Here is an 18,725-nt window from a genome sequence, read left to right as displayed (position 1 = left end):
AGGATCGGTGCTAATTAAATGTTGACATTATAGAACAAGCTCTGCTTTTGAAGAGGTGTGACTGAGCGCGGCCGGCCAGACAGAACCGTCCTGTGCGGGTGACAGTTTATAAATCAGCCGTGTCTTCATTATGCGGCAGGCAGACACCTCATGGCTGCACTGCCATCGCTCCTCAAGGACACGCTATTTTTTATGCTCAAAATCAATAACTTACTGTTATTTTAAGATCAGAAGTGTAAATTACCAAACTGGAGATCAAAATGGGTTTTAAGCTCTAAAATTAGTCATCAGGCATCTGACAGGACAGCAATGAGAGCCGAAAAAATGGCATGTGAAGCTGAGAAGCCCCTTCACCCGGTGCCCCCGCCGTTTAAAAGCGATGCACATGGCCGGCACTGGCGTGAAACATCAGCGGAGCGTGACAGGCTTCCCCAAGTGCCAATCGAACGGGAGAGCAGTGTCGGCAGCAGCCAATCCCCAGGCAGGCAGAGCAGCATTGATAAGCTACCTGTGCTGTGGGGACTGAACTTAACTAAAAACATCCTGAGACAGAGCGTCATGAAGGAAGTTGAGAGGCTGGGGCCCTGGGCTGCCTGCCTGCCTTTCTGGGTGTTTTCTGGGCTATGCTTCTCCACAGGCCTCTGGTTTCCTCCATTAACAATGATCACTTCTCAGGTATGCCCCTTCAGGTAGAGGATCCTACGTACGGGCAGCACCCTTTCAGTACAGAGCCACACTACCATGCCTATGGGATTCTGGGTCAGATACATCCCAGGTTTCAGCCGGCTCAAGTGAGGGCTCTTGCAGGAAGTAACAGGGCGGTGCAAAAGCTGAAGCCACACCCCCAGTGTGACATCATCACTTCACTTAATCATTTCCCAGGGCAGTTTTCTTTGCATACTTCTTAGACAAGCTGTGAGTCATGGAGGCAGCTGGTTCTGACACGGCCCCATCGAGGCCCCCGATCGGCTGAAGGTAGCAGCAGTACCATGTGACCACATGGAAGACAGAAATCACTCCGGACAGGGGCAGGCGCTGTCATTATCACTCCTGCCCGCTTCACAGTCCGCCACCCATTCACTTGACTCACTAAGTCACCCAGACCCGGACGGCCTCTAGGCTCAGGGAAGGGCCTGGTTCTAGTGGAACACAGCACCAGAACCTCCCTAACTCCTGCCTGCCAGGACCCACTTCCTGATCCAAGCAGTCTGCATTTTCTATGGCTTTCATCCCTGAACAATCTCACGCCAACAGTAAAGCCACACAAGGAGCGTTACACCAGCAGCAGGGAATACAGATATAAACACTGCCCCTGGGAAGGGAATTAGAAAGACAGAGGCGGGGGGGGGGGGGGGGAGTCTCTGTGAGTGAGCATGAGATCTCAGCCCTCACACTTCTCACGGCTCGGCCTCCCTCCCCTCCGTTCCTCCGTCCGATCGCGGCTTCTCTAATTTAGCACATGAACACGCAGATGACCTCTCACCGCCTACAGGCTGAGGACAGTAAATATCAGCGCACACCCACACGCTCAGGCGCATAAAAAGCCAGGAAAACACACGACACTCCAAATTTAGCTCTATATCACCCGCACCCACAGGCTCCATCCGACAGGAAATGCTTCAGTGAACACCCCCCACCCCCTAGTACTGACAGTAATTTCACAGCGGAGTCCCCCCCCGGGGAAACGGCTCACTCGCCAGTATTGGCCAGCTGGGAGGGGGGTGGGTGCTGGAGAAAGGATGTCAATCAAAAACACAAAGTCAGAAGTGTGAATGACAGAGGCTATAAGTGGCTGTTCCCCTTGTCCTCGTTAACGGTTTCAGTGGATGTGTGTCAAGCTGCAGCCATCTGAACTTCCCTCCTCCAGAGAGCCCAGCAGAGGGCTAAAGGTCCCCACGCACTGCCCACAGCTGCATGTACCTGAAATGGCCAGCAGGATCAGGCCTTCCACCTGTGACCTGCAGCCTCTTAACGATGCCGTGTGAGTATCTGAGAGCAGGATGCCAGCCGAACCCCCTGGCAGGTGCTGTTTATACAGTACACATTTTTTCCAGGGTTTATCAGGGTACAAGTCCCCGCTGCAGCATGTGGCTCCTCTTCTTCTGAAGCCTTGGTCTGTGTGCAGCCCCTCCATGGGATTCGTGGCGTCCTTATCGAGATGCTCCTTCAGCTGGAAGCCCCTCGTCCCCTGCTTTAAATTACACCTGGTGGTAAAAGTGGTCTGTGCTATGACAGGCTCTGCGGGGCGCGGCGAGGCCAGAGGCTCTACCAAGACATGCTCTGTGGAGCGCGGCGAGGCCAGAGGCTGTACCAAGACAGGCTCTGCGGGGCGCGGCGAGGCCAGAGGCTCTACCAAGACAGACTCTGCGGAGCGCGGCGAGGCCAGAGGCTCTACCAAGACAGGCTCTGCGGAGCGCGGCGAGGCCAGAGGCTGTACCAAGACAGGCACTGCAGAGCGCGGCGAGGCCAGAGGCTGTACCAAGACAGGCTCTGCGGAGCGCGGCGAGGCCAGAGGCTCTACCAAGACAGGCTCTGCGGAGCGCGGCGAGGCCAGAGGCTCTACCAAGACAGGCTCTGCGGAGCGCGGCGAGGCCAGAGGCTGTACCAAGACAGGCTTTGCGGGGCGTGGCGAGGCCAGAGGCTGTACCAAGACAGGCTTTGCGGGGCGTGGCAAGGTTGGTGGCTTGTCACTCAGGGCCCCACTGCCCATGGTAACGTACCAGACTGGCCACAAACCAAATAAGAGCACAGTAAATACTCTAACTAACCATGACATTGAGAAGTAAACAAACCAGGGCCTCCTTTAGCCTGGTCTGGGAATCAAAGACCCACTCCCATTACTGTCAAATTCATGTCTCAGCACACAGCCCACTAGCTGAGTGTGATTCAGGGCAGAGGCTGGCAGGCAGTACTGTAGACAGCTCTATGAAGGCCAGCAGGGGTCCTTGCTGAGAATTGCACCCATCATTCCAATCATTTCTTTCAGATCTGTCAACAAACAACAAATGTAAGAAGCACTGCACAAAAATGTGAGAAGGGAAAGCAGCTGAGCAGACAGAAGTATCAGCAGCCAGAGAAGAGCCCCCCCCCCCCCCCCCCCTTTCCCGCCCCTTTTGCTTGTTCCCAAGGGGATCCGTCCACGCTCCTTCTAAGAAAAACAGCATCCTCTCGGACTTTGATGATGGGATTACAAGTCAACAGGAGCTGCAACTTGTTACCCCAAGCGAATATGAAAGCAGAGGGGTGGACAGTCACACACGTAGTCGGCCGGTTCCCGGGACATGCGGGGGGCCCGATGAATATTGCATGGAGATGTTAGGATGGCATGGACCGGCTGAATTGCAGCGCTGTTTCATCACTATTGTGTGCTGGAAGCGAGAGCAGCGCCGCTTTCTTTATTTACCCATTCGGGGCACGGCCAGCACCTCCTTACAGCAGCACCACCTGTGCCTGCATCCCGGGCAGCTCGGCCCCACGCCGCTCTTAATGCGCCTTTAAATGCACAGCTAACGCCGGCTTTGTTACAGTAATTCACCCGGTGCATCGCAGCCTGCGAGGCTGGTTTAAAGGGACCGGCATCCACTGCAGCTGAAGGATGGGCTGTGCAGGTTTGTCTGCATCCTCCTGGCCCGGCCCCCGCATCCTCCCCCCTGGCCTCCTTAACACAAGTGAATTCATGATATCCTACAGGATGGATTCCACAGCTCAAATTCAATTTCCCAACAAGAAGCCATCATGCTAATATTTGGGTTGCCTGTAAGCCTATACCCCCTAACTGTATATCCAGGCAGGCAAGCTGAGGTTCATCACAGAAGTGTGGGGTGTGAAAGGAGCCCCATGGCCAGGACACAGACAAAACACACAGATATACAGACTCACACACAGACACACATGCGCACACACAGGTTTGTAATTATATCTTTGTGGAGACTCTCCCTTCATTTATATGTGGAATACTCTTACCCCAACATGGCAACCTTAACCCCGACCCAGCGCTAACCTTAACCATAAGTAACCAAACAAAATACGAGACTTATGGCATTTTTCGTTTTTTGATTGCATTCACAGATTTTTTTGGGGACCTGAAATCAAAATAACAGGCTTTAATTACATTGCGGTGGACATTTGGTTCCCACAATGTAATATAAACCTAATCCACACACACACAGATACACACACATGCACAGACACACACACACACACACACACAAGCACGTACATACAGATACACACACAAACATGAAATGACATCAGGACATTTTGTCGGGGGAAATGTGAGAAACCACACAAACACGCTCAAGGCACACACCAGCCTCGCTGACCCTCACTGATGGGAGAAGCCCACTCTGCTTCTGCTCATCACCCCTACCCAAGAAGCCCCCCCCCCCTCTATTCCAGGGAATCCAGCCTCTCATTCAGAAGCCTGCCTTATTTGAATTAATTAGCATATCCTGCAAGAGCAACAAAGAGACTTTTAAAAATGGCCAATCATTCAGTAATCATTTATTCAGGAAGAGGCACGTCAGCATGGCAAGAAGCAAAATATGAGTACGGCATAAAATACGCATATTTATACTGCAGTGCACGTTCAGCACCACTTTGCACGAACGGAACCAGGTAGCAGGTCTACAGCCTACAGGCCAACACAAGCAATATACTGACAAAGAGGGGGGCACAGAGCTGAATGGGGGGGGAGGCATCACTGAGCAGGCTGGCAGCTACCAGGTGAAATCATGCACCCCCCCCCCTCCTTAACCCCCAGAGCCAATCACAGCCTCATTTGGGGCTTGAGTGCTGGAAAGCAGCAAACAGCCTCCCTGCAGAGCAATATTAACAAAAGACAGTGAAACACTCAACTGAGTTAGGGTTTTATCAAAAGTCACGTGACCTGGGTCCCCCTCTGGGTGTCATTCAGGGCTTATTCTGGAAACATCTGCTGCAACTCCTGACTGAGAGGGGAGTCACGAGCCCACAGAGGACACTTTCACATCCCAGCTGTGAATCTCCTTAACTGGGGCAATATATGTCTATTCTCCTGCAGAGATACGGTCTGTTCTGAGATCTGGGTCTCACCAAGGAAGGCCCATCCAAAGGTTACCGTTCACTTTTCCAAAGTCTATCACTGTGCTTATCAGTCAACCAGCTACCCATTTATTTTTAACAGGCTATTTAACCTGGGTAATCACACTCCTGGAAACAGACCCTGTGCATCCAACTTATGAGACATTCTGCATGAGGCTTCATTAAAGCAGGGGAATGAGAGAAGCGCGTGCAGTGACAGTGCTAATTTGGCAGTGTGACATACTGTGAAACGCAAACCTGTGATTAAGAAAAGCGCACTGTGATTGTTCAGCCTAGTCGTCAGTGCGTGTCTGAAGGGAGCCTGAGAAGGAACAAGTAAAGGGCTCTGCTTGGCTGGAATAAAGGCCAGAGTACGAACTCATCCTCAGAGGAAGAGCGCTTAGTCACGCATCGGAATGTGCCCTGATACTTTGCTACTAACTACTGAATCACTACTCATGGACGGTAAGGCTGGGAGTGACGTGTGTGAGCCAACTGTCCCGCTACGTAACAATAGCGCTAAAACATTATATTGTAGCAGTGGTACAGCAATGGATGACTGTCCCGCTACGTAACAATAGCGCTAAAACATTATATTGTAGCAGTGGTACAGCAATGGATGACTGTCCCGCTACGTAGCAATAGCGCTAAAACATTATATTGTAGCAGAGGTACAGCAATGGATGACTGTCCCGCTACGTAGCAATAGCGCTAAAACATTATATTGTAGCAGAGGTACAGCAATGGATGACTGTCCCGCTACGTAGCAATAGCGCTAAAACATTATATTGTAGCAGTGGTACAGCAATGGATGACTGTCCCGCTACGTAACAATAGCGCTAAAACATTATATTGTAGCAGTGGTACAGCAATGGATGACTGTCCCGCTATGTAGCAATAGCGCTAAAACATTATATTGTAGCAGTGGTACAGCAATGGATGACTGTCCCGCTATGTAGCAATAGCGCTAAAACATTATATTGTAGCAGTGGTACAGCAATGGATGACTGTCCCGCTATGTAGCAATAGCACTAAAACATTGTTATAGCAGTGGTACAGTAATGGCTGTCTTTAGCTGTAATTCATATTTTGAATAAGCATGGCAGCAGTAACTCTGTTCGTAGCATATCAACAAACAAGGAAGCAAGTAACAAATAGCACTAATTCCAAGCACGGCACCAGAGCCTTATCTGCAAAGACATCTCATTCTGGTGCCGATTGTCCGTGCTGTCTTCAGGGGATACAGCAGAATAACCCAGAGAAAGTCATTAATACATTCACATGTGATTATGGAGGCAAAACATCGACAGGCGGCCCTGTAGCAATAGGACAGCCTTAATGTACACTGACAATCAGGACTGTAACAGCTGACAGGCAGCTGTCACTGGAGAGCAGGGAAATCACCCAGAAATGCCACTGTCTGTAAAAGAATCTATAAAGATACCAGGGATTGAACCACATCATATTTATCAGACTGAAGTGATAAATGCTGAAATTGGCCTGACATCCCTAAGCAGATCTTGCTGACCTTCCTTCAGTCCTGCCCTGAACATCTTCCTGCAGGAGCACAGATGCGGACAGAGATGCAGGTAAGACACCAGCTCCCAGCCAGTGGGCCGCAGAAGGTTCTTGCGCACATGGAGGGTCTTTAAACCTTAGGGCGGCTGTGGGCCTCCATCCGAACCCACTCAGGAATATTTGAAAGCTCAGTTCTGCTCAGTGAGGTGGGTTATCTTCTTACCATGGATGTATCTGGCCAGAGGTTCAACAGCAACACTCTCAAAAGTCATCCTTTCTCAATGTCCCCTGACAAAATCCCATTTAAAGCAGAGGCAGGGTTTAGGAGCAGGAGAGGAACCTTGATGTATTTTTGATTATGGGACAGTGTGGGTTGGGAGCACTGTGAGAAGTCATTCAGTGCTGAAGCCCTTTATTACCATGGCAACCAAGTTCTATCCCCCCCCAACCCCACCCTCCTGCTGCTTATGGAAGCTAATGAGTTTTAGTTCTTCTGGACTATTGGATGCAATTCCCTTTCTCCTGGTGTAACCTTGTGAAGGAACCTTGTGAAGGGGGGGGGGGGCAGGGGGCATCCCCCTGCTGTGCTGTCAGCAGCCCAAAGCTTCCTACTTATGATCGGAGGCAAACTTTTAATGACTGCCTCATCAAATGAGGTTTGTGCCATTTTTAGACGAGCTCTCGCCTTAAGCCTTAAGCTTAAAGGGCTCTCTGTCTGGTGCCCCCCCCCCCCCCCCCGTCTCACAAGGAATAGCAGTGAGAAATGAAATTAAAGGGAGGGATATGTCCACTCATGTGCAGATTGCTCCTTTACATGAACAATCACTGTGGCCCATTATGAAAACTAAAAAACATGCATTGATGCTATGTGACTCCCTCCTGCCCATCAGGCACTCATACTGAGAGTGAGCACCATTAGAGGATGATTTTTATTGTTCTTTATGCTTCATTTAACCCGTGATTAAGCTGGAAAGACAACATGGCCTGAGCCTCTGAACTGAATTTGTACTTCATGTGCTATGGGACCTGAAATAATATCCTAATGAAGACTTAGCTGTTTAGCTACTTCCTGCAGATACTTAGCTAACACTTTGTACCCTAAGACACAAAGATTTCTCACAGTCACGGCACAGTATGTTTTACAGGAGCTGTTAAGGTTAAGTACCCTATTCAGATGACAGCGGACCCCCTCCAGGGATTTGAGCAGACAGCCTGCAGGTTACAAGCCTACGCAGTCGCAACTTTAACCGTTACCGAGCTGCATTTGGTGACACCCTGCCAGCGGGCTCTCTCTTGTTATTTCCAAGGTAAAGCTATATAAAACAAAAGAAAACATTCCCGGTGTGCTCATGGTACGTCCCAGATCGACTCATCTTCCCCATTCAACCCACAAGTTTCCCAGTGGTGGAACGTAACTGGCTTTGTTTGCCCCAAAAGGTATAGGCTGCAAACCAAGCTCCTGGATCCAAAGCCCAGGCACTTGTCATCATCTCAGGCACACTGCACCCAGCATATCTGTCAGACTGGGGTTCTGGACCACTGGCAGGAAATCCCACAATGCATTTCCACTGTGAAAGGGTAAGTGCACTGATAGGCAAACAACGTCAGAGCATAGCACAAAGGCATCGAAGACCGGGCCAAGGTCACACTGGGATTCCAATGCTCGCACTGTAGATGCAAACTGTGACAGGCATTGCTGGCTTCCCAAAGCCATCATAAACAATAAATAATACTGTGTGTAATTGTGTTTTAATCGAACCTTTGATCTCTCCCCTGTGGAGGGCAGGCTTGGTGAACACGGTGCCTCATCTGGCCGTGTCTGAATACCTCGAGTCATCAGCGTCTCAAAGCCCATCGTCACTCTGCAGCATTTGGTTGGGCATCAGCATGACAGATTGATGGCCCATTTCTTAGCAGGCTCTAGCAGCCAATGAAAGCAGAGCGAACTACGGCACAACCGGAAAGCAGCCAATGAGAGGTTCGAAGAGTCACACTGCCAGGGAGAAGCAACCAATAAATGAAGGATGAGAAACGCTGCCAGTGGGCGTTCTCAACTCACAAAGCCCCTCCATCTTTCTGCTCTGTTTCAGAAAGAGCCTCATTTAGCGAATGAGATGGTTGAGTCCAGCATGACAGGGGCCTCGGGCTCATGAGTATACGGCAGGTGGCATGCAGGCAAATGCGCCAGGTTCAGGCAGAGCGGGAGACACACTCCCTCCGGGAACAGACAAAAACACCCTGCGGCATTTCACTGGTGGCACGGAGCAGTACCTTCCGGAGGACACGTGCAGCTATTTCCAGAAGGAGCCAAGCGTGCCCATTTCACACACCGCCTTGCCACACTTCCCCACTTGCACAGCAGGGGGAGTAGGGCCTCTCACAGCCCCTTCCACTCACTCACAGCACAGCCCGTGGTCCTGGTTTTCTCATTAGGCTTCCATGTTTGGATGCTGCGTATAAAGATTTCATGAAGGCATTTCGGTCCTTCCTACTTGTAGGAAGATGTTGAACAGAGAGGCTGAGGATATGGTGGACTGCTGAACAGGGCTGGAGACTGGAATAATAAATACTCTCCTGACAGTGGTTAAAATTTCATTGGACATGCTGTCTGAATATCAAACTGTTTGAAGAGAGGTCCCCTGAGCCCCGTCACCCCCGCCATGAGAGCGCATCACACTCACACTGCTTGGGGAATGGTTTGTAGATAAACACAGTGATGCTGGCCGGCCTGCAGCCCAATATACAGCCATCTAGTTAGTGTCCAGTGCTAAAAAGGTGTTGGTGCCTATTGCTTCCAGCGCTAAAGGGGCGTTGGTGCCTACAATGTCCAGCGCTAAAGCGGCGTCAGTACCTATGGCATCCAGTGCTAAAGGGGCGTCGGTGCCCACAATGTCCAGTGCTAAAGCGGCGTCAGTACCTATGGCATCCAGTGCTAAAGGGGCGTCGGTGCCCACAATGTCCAGTGCTAAAGCGGCGTCAGTACCTATGGCATCCAGTGCTAAAGGGGCGTCGGTGCCCACAATGTCCAGTGCTAAAGCGGCGTCAGTACCTATGGCATCCAGTGCTAAAGGGACGTCAGTGCCCACAATGTCCAGCGCTAAAGCGGCGTCAGTACCTATGGCATCCAGTGCTAAAGGGGCGTCGGTGCCCACAATGTCCAGTGCTAAAGCGGCGTCAGTACCTATGGCATCCAGTGCCAAAGGGACGTCAGTGCCCACAATGTCCAGTGCTAAAGCGGCGGTGCCTATGGTGTCCAGTGCTAAAGCGGCGTCGGTGCCTATGGTGTCCAGTGCTAAAGGGGCGTTGATGCCTATAGCGTCCAACATTAAAGACTTACGGCATCCAGCACTTAAGGAGCATCGGTGCCTAATGGGTCAAGCAGTAAAGGGCCCTACATAAAAAATAAAATTAATAAAAGTTAATCAGACCAAAAAGGAATCAAAAGCGGTGTCCGGAAAAGAGAAGAAATCCGGAAAAGAATGGATGCTCATTCTCCAAATCCATGCACACGAAATGTCATGATTTTTTGTGTCACTGAGATAAATGCCTTGGACTCACCTCCACGGCAGTTTAGAGGAGGATCAGCACAGCCCAGAGCCACACTTAGGAGACCCGAAGGTCCGAGCACAAACCAGCAAGTAACAACCATAAATTCAGGAAGTAATAAATGGAAAGTAAAACCCAGACAGAACAGCATCAGGATATAAAAATCTAATGAATATGTTCTAAGCGTGCAAAGATGAATATGTTATTCAATGGGCTCATTCTGGATCATGGTTGAAAACGCCTCCAGCTATCGTGACTTTCGTAACACACCGTTAAATTATTTGCAAGCGAGCGCTGGATTGTGAGGTACGGCACACTCATTCTACCACTCCAAAAAAATAGGTGATTCATTGTCACCTGAGCACGTGTGTAAATCAAACAGAAATCCAATTTGCACCACCTGACAGAGGAAACAGGAGCGATGTAGGCCGCTATGGATTCTAATCATTTGTGTACTTTGGGCAAGCAGAGAAGGTGATCAGATCAAAAGGGCCACTTAATAATATGAAGGAAGGGGGCATCACTGGAGTCCAAGGCACTGCTCCCGCACGACGACGGGAGACGACGCTCATGGGCCAAGGATCCTCCGCAGGACTGTGGACTGACACTGGGTGTCCGTAAACTGGAGAGTAACGGCTAGCCAACCTTGATCGCTTAACCATCAATGTAGCGGTTTGGACACAGAGCCACTTCATTCAGCAAACCAGCCGTAACAGCTGGAGAAAGAGGGACAGGCCAGCCCACCTCTGATCGACATGCAGCTAAAGCCCCAAAGCCTGCTGGGTAATCTCCTCCCAGCCATCCTGCCCGCATCCACTGTGTAAAGCCAGGCTCCCTGCACATCTGCTGGTTTGCTCTGTCATCTGACAGCACTGCGGCTGTCCCAGCCCCCAGGCCGGGCCCTTCCACCCAACAGCCTGCAATCAGCCAGCGAAATAGTTTTGGGATAAAATCTCCTTAGTGTTTCCGCCGGAAAAGAAAATGTGTGAAAGGGCGCAATTACCTAGCATCTGTAGAGACACAGGAAGCCCAAAGCCCATTGGAGAGGGCAGATGGTCCAGTGAACAGCACAGGCGGTTGGAGCCCTGCATGGAACAAGGCACTAGACTGTCAGGCTCAGCTGGGGGCCACAAACAGCAGGCACCCTCTTTCAAGTTGCATCTGGGGCAATCTTTCTGGTTTCTCCCATAGACACCTCTCTCACAGGCCCCACTCCTACTCCTACTCCTATGACAGGCCCCACTCCTCCTCCTCCCCTTACAGGCCAAACTCCTCCTCCCCTCTCACAGATTTTCTCCATACTGGACAATGCCTCACACCCCCTGCATCACACCCTGGTCAAGCAGAGAAGCACATTCAGGAACAGACACACAGCCGTGCTGCTGCAGTGAGCCCCATCCAAGGTCTTTTCTCCCAGGGGCCATCAACTGCTACATAAGGTTCCCCCCCCAGACCCCTCTCCCCACTCAGTCACCAGCCCTCAAGAATAGTATAGTATTTAAATGTTGCACACTTTATTTTTGACATTGCAATTTAGTTTTGTACTGTTTGGTACAATATTGTGTCTTTTGTACAGTATTGTGACTTTTGTATATGTCAGTATTACAGTGATGTCACTTTTTGTGTGTGCTGCTGAAACTTGGAATTTCCTTCGGGGTCAAAAAAGTACTACTGTTAGAGTGGAAAATGTATTACTTTTATCATATTAAGTATGTGTGTTAGCAATATGTAATATATATGTATCAGCCCCTGCGTCTAGAGACAGGGCAGAACGAAGTGGTCTCTAGACGCCAAAGGATGAGAGAACAGGAACTATAACTCTGGGTGGGGGATAGGCTTGTCAACATGGCCAAGGAGGCCTACCCTGGGTTGTGTAGCGTTTCCTGATAAACCTTTGTCTGTAAAGGTACTAGCAGTATTAACAGTTTAAACTACGCCCCATGTAAGCCCCTCCCGCCAAGTATAAATAAAGAAGCCAAGGGACTGCCCGGTGTGACACTGAACTGAGGCGCAGATACTGTCTGTTGCATCTAAGTGAGTGGGCACCCTTGCGCAAGTAAAAGATAAGAAGTGTGCTGTCTCTTTAAGTCCTGAGTCCAAGAAGTGCATGTGTGGAGTGGCAAGCGACAGCGCTTCCTCCACATAGGTAAAGGTGAGAGGGGGTCAAAGCTACGGCGCTTTCCTCCAGCTCCCCAACAACTACTAATACATCTTTCAGGGCCCTCCCACCCTCCTCCCACCCTCCTCCCACAAACCCCACCTCTGACTCCTCCTCTCCATCTACCAGGCACACCTTCCTCAGGCCCTTCTCCCACAAACTCTGCCTCTGACCCCTCCCCTCCTCCTACCAGGCACACCTTCCTCAGGCCCTCCTCCCACAGACTCCACCCCAGGCCCTGACCCCTCCAGAAAGAGCCGGTCAGTGTGAGTTGCTATTTGAAGCTCCTGTTGCCATGGGTAACTCCACTCTCTCCTCTCCAATTCGCCTTCTGTAATTTCTATGGCAACCCACTGTTCCCACTGATGGATGACCTCATGGCTTCCTCACTGAGGCTAACGCGCACCTCACCCTGTCTGAGTAACGCAAGCAGAGATCACGGCTGAAAGTAGCTGTCTGAGCTCCTCGAAGCAAGAAATCAGCCCACATGGGAGGACAGTGAGCCACAGGCCGGACTGCAGCTTCAAACGCTGCTCCGCTCAGGCAACGTGGGAGTTTCCCCCTCACAGTTTTAACTTTGCTGTCAGGATGTTCTCAAATGTTGGATTTGAGAGGAGAGACGCATATCTGCAGAAAATATCTGAGTGTAACCTCCACACATGTTACATGCTCCAAAGCCAACATAAAGCCCAGGTTTGAGGGAATAAAGAACCAGACATGTGAAAGGGCGTCTCTATGTGCAGCCATCACACAGTGCCCTGCACAGGGAACACAGGCAGCACTCGCTGCCCCCAGCAAACTACCCGCCCTTTCATGCTCGACCTCGTGCCGAATCTCAGCCTACGCCGAAGCACAGATAACAGGTGCACTTCCTCTGAACCTGGTATCCTACCTGGAGCCACTCGGCTTGGGTGAACCCAGCCGAATCGGACACGGTACAGGGAGGCTTGCCTCCAGCCACGTCTGCAGAAATAGGGAACCTGCCACAGTTCTGCCGCCTTGCCCATAATTACAAGACCGCTCTACCCCTCATACTCACTGCGGGATCCTGAGGCGTGATGGGTCAGCCTGGCAGCTAGGGGGCGAGCCTAGCAGGCATGCAAAGTGGGCAGCCATGAAGGAGCCGACGCACAGAAAGCCGGACTGGAAGGCAAGCGAACGAGGGGCCAGCTGAGACCGATGCATGAAAACATATAAACTGGAAAGAACCACAATAACAGCCCCCCCTGCTGTTCCATGTCTGTGAAGCCAGGCTCAGCAAATTGGATAAAGGCTACCAGAACACAGAGTACAGGGGCACCACAATGATCCCGGCAGGACTAAATGCAGACAGTCGCAGGTGCGCTGACCCGTGTCCCAGTGTAGCCACCGCTAACCACTCCAAAACACCACATCTGCACCAGTGTCAATTTTGTTGATGAAAACTATGACAAAAATTATACAACAATGAAAATTTTTAATTGATGACAATAAAATAAAACTTAATTTATGATGCCAAAAACTGATGAAATGTACTGACACTTTTGTCAACAAATAAAAAACATGACAAAAATGTCAGGAAAACACAAATTTGAAACTGATTCAGTCATAAGTCGATCTAACCGGCTTCAGACGCATAAACCATGCACTTCTTCCTCTAAAGTCTGACTGTAAGCTATTTACGTCTGTGCTAGGCTTGGGAGAAGTCTGTTGTGGGAGCCACCCACTTTATTATGGGGACTCCCGCTTTCCTCAGCAAATTTTAATTGCAAGATTTAAAAATACTGGCATAGCACTGCTTTTGAAAAGATTGTCAAAATACTGCATACTGCTGTGTAATTTCTGAGTGGCATGACGGAAGTCTGTGCCAGTCGCCTTTAGGTAGGAAAAAACAACATACTAATAAGGAACAAATTTCACATTTGATGAGGAAAAAAACAAGACTCAGTGCGGAGTAGCTATAATGAGAACAGTCACCACAAACATGAAGCACAATGAAATGAAGAGATAAATTACTGCTTTTTCTTTTTATGTGTTTAAAAAGTTCACTGTCATGAATTGAACTAGGGGCAGAAATAAACACTGCCCAGCTGGTTCTCAATAATCTGATACTTGTTTACAGTTTTGAGAGAGGACACTTCAGTTTTGTTTTTTTGTTATAATACAATGTAAGTAATTTGTTTCAGACTAAATGTTGGTTTTATTTATATTTTATTTCATGGTAAAGTTCATATACAGTAAATCCATTTTAGAATTTTAGAACTGCAATGTCAAACCAAATGGCATGCCATGATAACAGCTTTACAGATGTTTCTTCAGGAATCTAGAACGGAAAGAAGTAGGCCAATCTGTCTGTGTGTTTCAATTATGTTCCCCACAATGTAATAAAGTTTTTGTGTCATTCTGGGGGAACATGTTTTTAGGTCCCTACAAAGATCTGTGAATGCAATCAAAAAACTAAAAATGCCCAAAGCCTCGTATTTAGTTTGGTTACTTATGGTTAAGGTTAGGGCTGGATAGGGGTTAAGGTTGTCATGTTGGGATTAGCATCTTCCCCATAGAGATGAATGGATAATAACAAATCTGTGTGTGTGTGTGTCCGTGTGTGTGTGTGTGTGTCCGTGTGTGTGTGTGTGGACAGTCAATTACATATCCAGTAATTTGCATTGGCTAAAACCACACAAAAAATAATAATAATCAGATGACTGAAATATGACTAAAACAAAATTGCATTTTCATCAAAGGACTAAGCCTAAGACTAAATCAAATCATGGTGTCAAAATGAACACTGGTCTGCACCCTGCTATCCATGAGATGTCATCTCTGACATGCGCGGCAGCCTGGTTTGATCTGAGCAACACGTCACTGCTCACCTGCACTTCACTCAGGCACCAGGGAAGTGCTTCTGTCTGCCTTTCAGAGCTTTCTGGAGCGCCCTCTTCAGGCCAAGTGCCGTGGATCAAATGCAGAAACAGGGTCGCCGGCGCTCTCAGCCAAAAGCCCACAGGCGCTCCTTTCTGACACCCTCCCTGAAAATGCTGCCATAGTGAACCTATACATCAATACAGTAAGAAAAATCACAGATACTCATTACCATTTTAATTAGAATTTTCACACTATAATTCCTGTGGTTTTATGAGGATGTCCATCTATATTCCAAATTATTAAAGCCAATAAAAGTGCCAAATGAAAACGACAGAGGAAATCATGTTTCTCTAGCCGATCTAACCTTTTTGTCAGCATCGTGGGGAATCACAGGAGAGGCTAATCAGATTTCCCAGCCCTAATAAAATGTGATCCTGTCCCATCAGGTAAAATGGCTCCATTCTTTCAGGTGAAATTCCAGGCTTGGAGGCGTTTCTTAGTTTCTTTACCATTGTCCACCTACATTTCTCAGCAGGCGCGCAACAGATTTGCCAAAACCCTAGCATGAGACCATCGGCAAAGAAAGTCTTATCACCCAAGAACTCTGATCAGCCTCTCAGCTGGGTGCTTCCCTCCGGAGCAGACAGCAGAGAGCCTCTCGCAGGCCTCACAAATGGCCAAAGCAAATTGAGGAGTTCAAAACATTATCCGGCACTGGAAACATCAACACGATTAAAACCAATAAAAGTTAATGCTTTCACACAGATCAAAAAAGCAAAATATTATTCACATGGATCATTAAAGGAAAACGTATAGAGAGACTAATGTTTCACTTATTTACCGAGTTAGCAAACTAACTTCGGTAGCTGGACTTGATGTCCCTGATGAAGATGATTTCTTAACGTGATGACATTGCCTGTGCAAAACTGCCAAAGGATTCAAACCCCGAAAGCTTCTTATTATGCAGCATGGGCAAAGGACAATGACAGAGAGGAAAAGGAGATCAGTTTGTAGGGGAAGTTAGGAGTTAACTTCTGGCTTTTTATCAGACTCTCCATGAAGCCCTGAGTGCCAGCTGAAAGGGAGCATATTTCCTGAGTGAAAAGCACATTCCCAAGATGCAGAGCGATTCATCTTACATTTGAAGAGGAACATGAATATTGATCACATAAATTCAGGATGCTTTTGGATGACAGTCAAAACAGGGCAGTTCTTGGGGTGGATTTGGGATAAAAACAGCATCTGAAAAATGTCTACGATGGTGGGCTGATGAACAGGCATGAGACCTAAGCAGGGTGGCGTCTGTGGTCATTGAGAGCCACAAGATGAGCACCACAGGTCGGCGCTGACCCCCCATCACTGTCTGCGTTAGCTGCTTGGTGTTGTTCCATCCATCAGAGACTCATGCCCCCAGCACTGGGTAATGAAAATTAGACCAGTGGACCAAGTATTGGGCCTCCCCACAGGCCAGGAAAGTAACTGGCATGAGGACGGTGGGCACCCACTGCTGCCCACACTATGGGCAGAGCTCGCTGCAGGCCCTTAAAGTTTTGGGAAGTGGTCCCGCATGGAATGATCCAGAAGGGTCTGAATGACAGCGCATCAGAGTGAGGAAGAAAAAAAGGTAAAAGATGACGGAAGAGGGGAGTGACATGGAATGCAGGACAACCCAGCTGACAGGGAGCGAGATGCTTCTCCTCCTGCCCCAGCAAGGCTCTGCTATCCAGGGACTCAGGCAGCCAGTCCCTGAGGCTTCATGAGCAGCTGCGATTAAAAACAGCCACCTCCTCGCTGGAAAGCAGGCGACAGCCTACCCCGCCGCCTTGTCCTTCCCACCGCCCCAAAACACTATTTTAAAAAGCTCTAAATATACCTCCAAAGCACAGGGGCGTCTACTCACCTTGAGGAGCCCCTGAATTACGCAGCAAGGCAGATGGAGCCAATTTAGCCCACAGACGTGCGGGGCAGTGGCAGGTGTGGGAGGCATAGCAGACCTGGAGCACAGACGCCTCTCAGCTGGGGCCTGCAGATGAAGCAGTTCCTCCAGCAGCCCCTGGACTGTGACCTCTACACCAGGATGGAGGCTGGAGTGATCCAGCGTGTCACATAAATCCACAGCAGGACTCACTACCGCCTCTGCTGAGGTCCCTTCTATGTCACCGCTCAGCAATACAAAGGCTCGCGGGTCTAGTGAATGCTGTACAGAGCTCCGTACTCTGCCACAGCTCTCAGGGCGCTGCAGAAAGGCTGAGCTTTAGGGTCAGTAACCCTGTGAGGGTGAAAGATGTGTCTTGATGAGATCCTCACAGCCCTGACCGGAAGGCACAGAAAGTAGAAAATCAACCCTTGATGGTCCAAATGCCATGAAGGTAATGGGCTTTGATCGGCTTTTCCAAGCTGAATATATAAAATCTCAAGGCTGTGATTTAAGGGGGCCGAAAGGCCCAGAAGGTGGACGGGAACACAGGGCCACCACCACCACCACCATCTCCTCAGAGTGACAATCTGAGACCAAAGCAGATACAACCCTGAGAGGAATCAAGAGAAATAATAATAAAAAAAACATATACTTTATTGACCTCTGTGGGAAAATGCTCTTTACACCACTCCCAACTTGCTCCCTGTAGGTGAGAGCAAGATGGCTGTTAAGGGCAGCCACCCGTAGCAGCACCCTGGGAGATGGAGGGTTAAGGGCCTTACTAAAGGACCCACAGAGGTGCTGAAGCCGGACTCGGACCGGCAATCTTCCGATCACAGGCACAGAGGCTTAGCCCACTGAGCCACAAGCTGCCCCCTGACAGAGACTAGATCAGCATAGGGGCATGAGGACTCCATTCAATCTGCCTCTTCCCAGTTTCCAGTTCCCCGTTTGTCTTTTTCTTCCCTGAACTGGATCTGACGTCCAGCCCATCCCCTGCATCCTCATCTCTCTGTCCCCTGCTGTCTAGCTCATGTGCATTCAGTTTTCCTGTCTGACTGCATCAGCGTTTCTTCAATCCCACTGTGTACGAGCACCGGCTCCGTTGTGTTGACCCCAGACCTTCTCCTCCGAAAAATTAATACCCCATGCCCGACCCTGTGGCTCTGCATTTTATTCTGGCTGATTACACAAGATTGAACAGGTCAAACAGGCCAATCACAGATCGATCTATTTGGATGGGCGAATCACAAACCACCTGTGGGGGGTCAGTGATCCCTGATCGGCAGTATTTGACAGCAAATACTGCACCACAGCACCACAAAAAATTCTAGGAAAACTGTTTAGTCTGTGCAGGGTGTGTGGACTCCCACAATCCACTTAGGGCGAACCACACAGTCATTTAGATGCATGTGGAACCATCCCCCACACACATTATCACTGAATTAATCAGCTGAGTACTATTTTAAAAAATCCATAATTTTATGTGAATACCTCAATTAAAATGTGGCTTGAAGAAAAGTCATTCATCAAATGCAAACCTCAAAGCAAGCACAAGACACACAGACATCACACCAAGATCTTATGGGCTCCATCCCACCCTGGTTTCACACTGAAACATACAGCGGCACGCTATTTGCACAACACACGCCAGTGCACACTACACTGCCAGGACTGACC

At 49.4% G+C, this 18,725-nt stretch overlaps 1 protein-coding gene across 5 annotated transcripts in view; it reads right to left on the bottom strand.

Moving 5' to 3' along the window:
- Positions 1-18,725, bottom strand: part of LOC111853580 (zeta-sarcoglycan) — a 66,791-nt gene that overhangs the window by 25,470 nt on the left and 22,596 nt on the right. The window contains exons 2-3 of one of the 5 annotated variants that reach the window (XM_072707274.1): positions 15,136-15,314; positions 13,323-13,426 (exon numbers count right to left, since the gene is read on the bottom strand). The exons of 3 other annotated variants lie outside the window; for them this stretch is intronic. The gene's annotated coding sequence lies outside the window, so the exon portion shown is untranslated. The remainder of the gene's footprint in view (positions 1-13,322; positions 13,427-15,135; positions 15,315-18,725) is intronic. One more of the 5 variants, XM_072707273.1, reaches the window with a different exon arrangement.

Source organism: Paramormyrops kingsleyae, chromosome 25 (genome assembly GCF_048594095.1).
Source record: "Paramormyrops kingsleyae isolate MSU_618 chromosome 25, PKINGS_0.4, whole genome shotgun sequence".
Lineage (NCBI taxonomy): Eukaryota > Metazoa > Chordata > Actinopteri > Osteoglossiformes > Mormyridae > Paramormyrops > Paramormyrops kingsleyae.
This window is presented reverse-complemented; position numbering and strand designations above follow the sequence as displayed.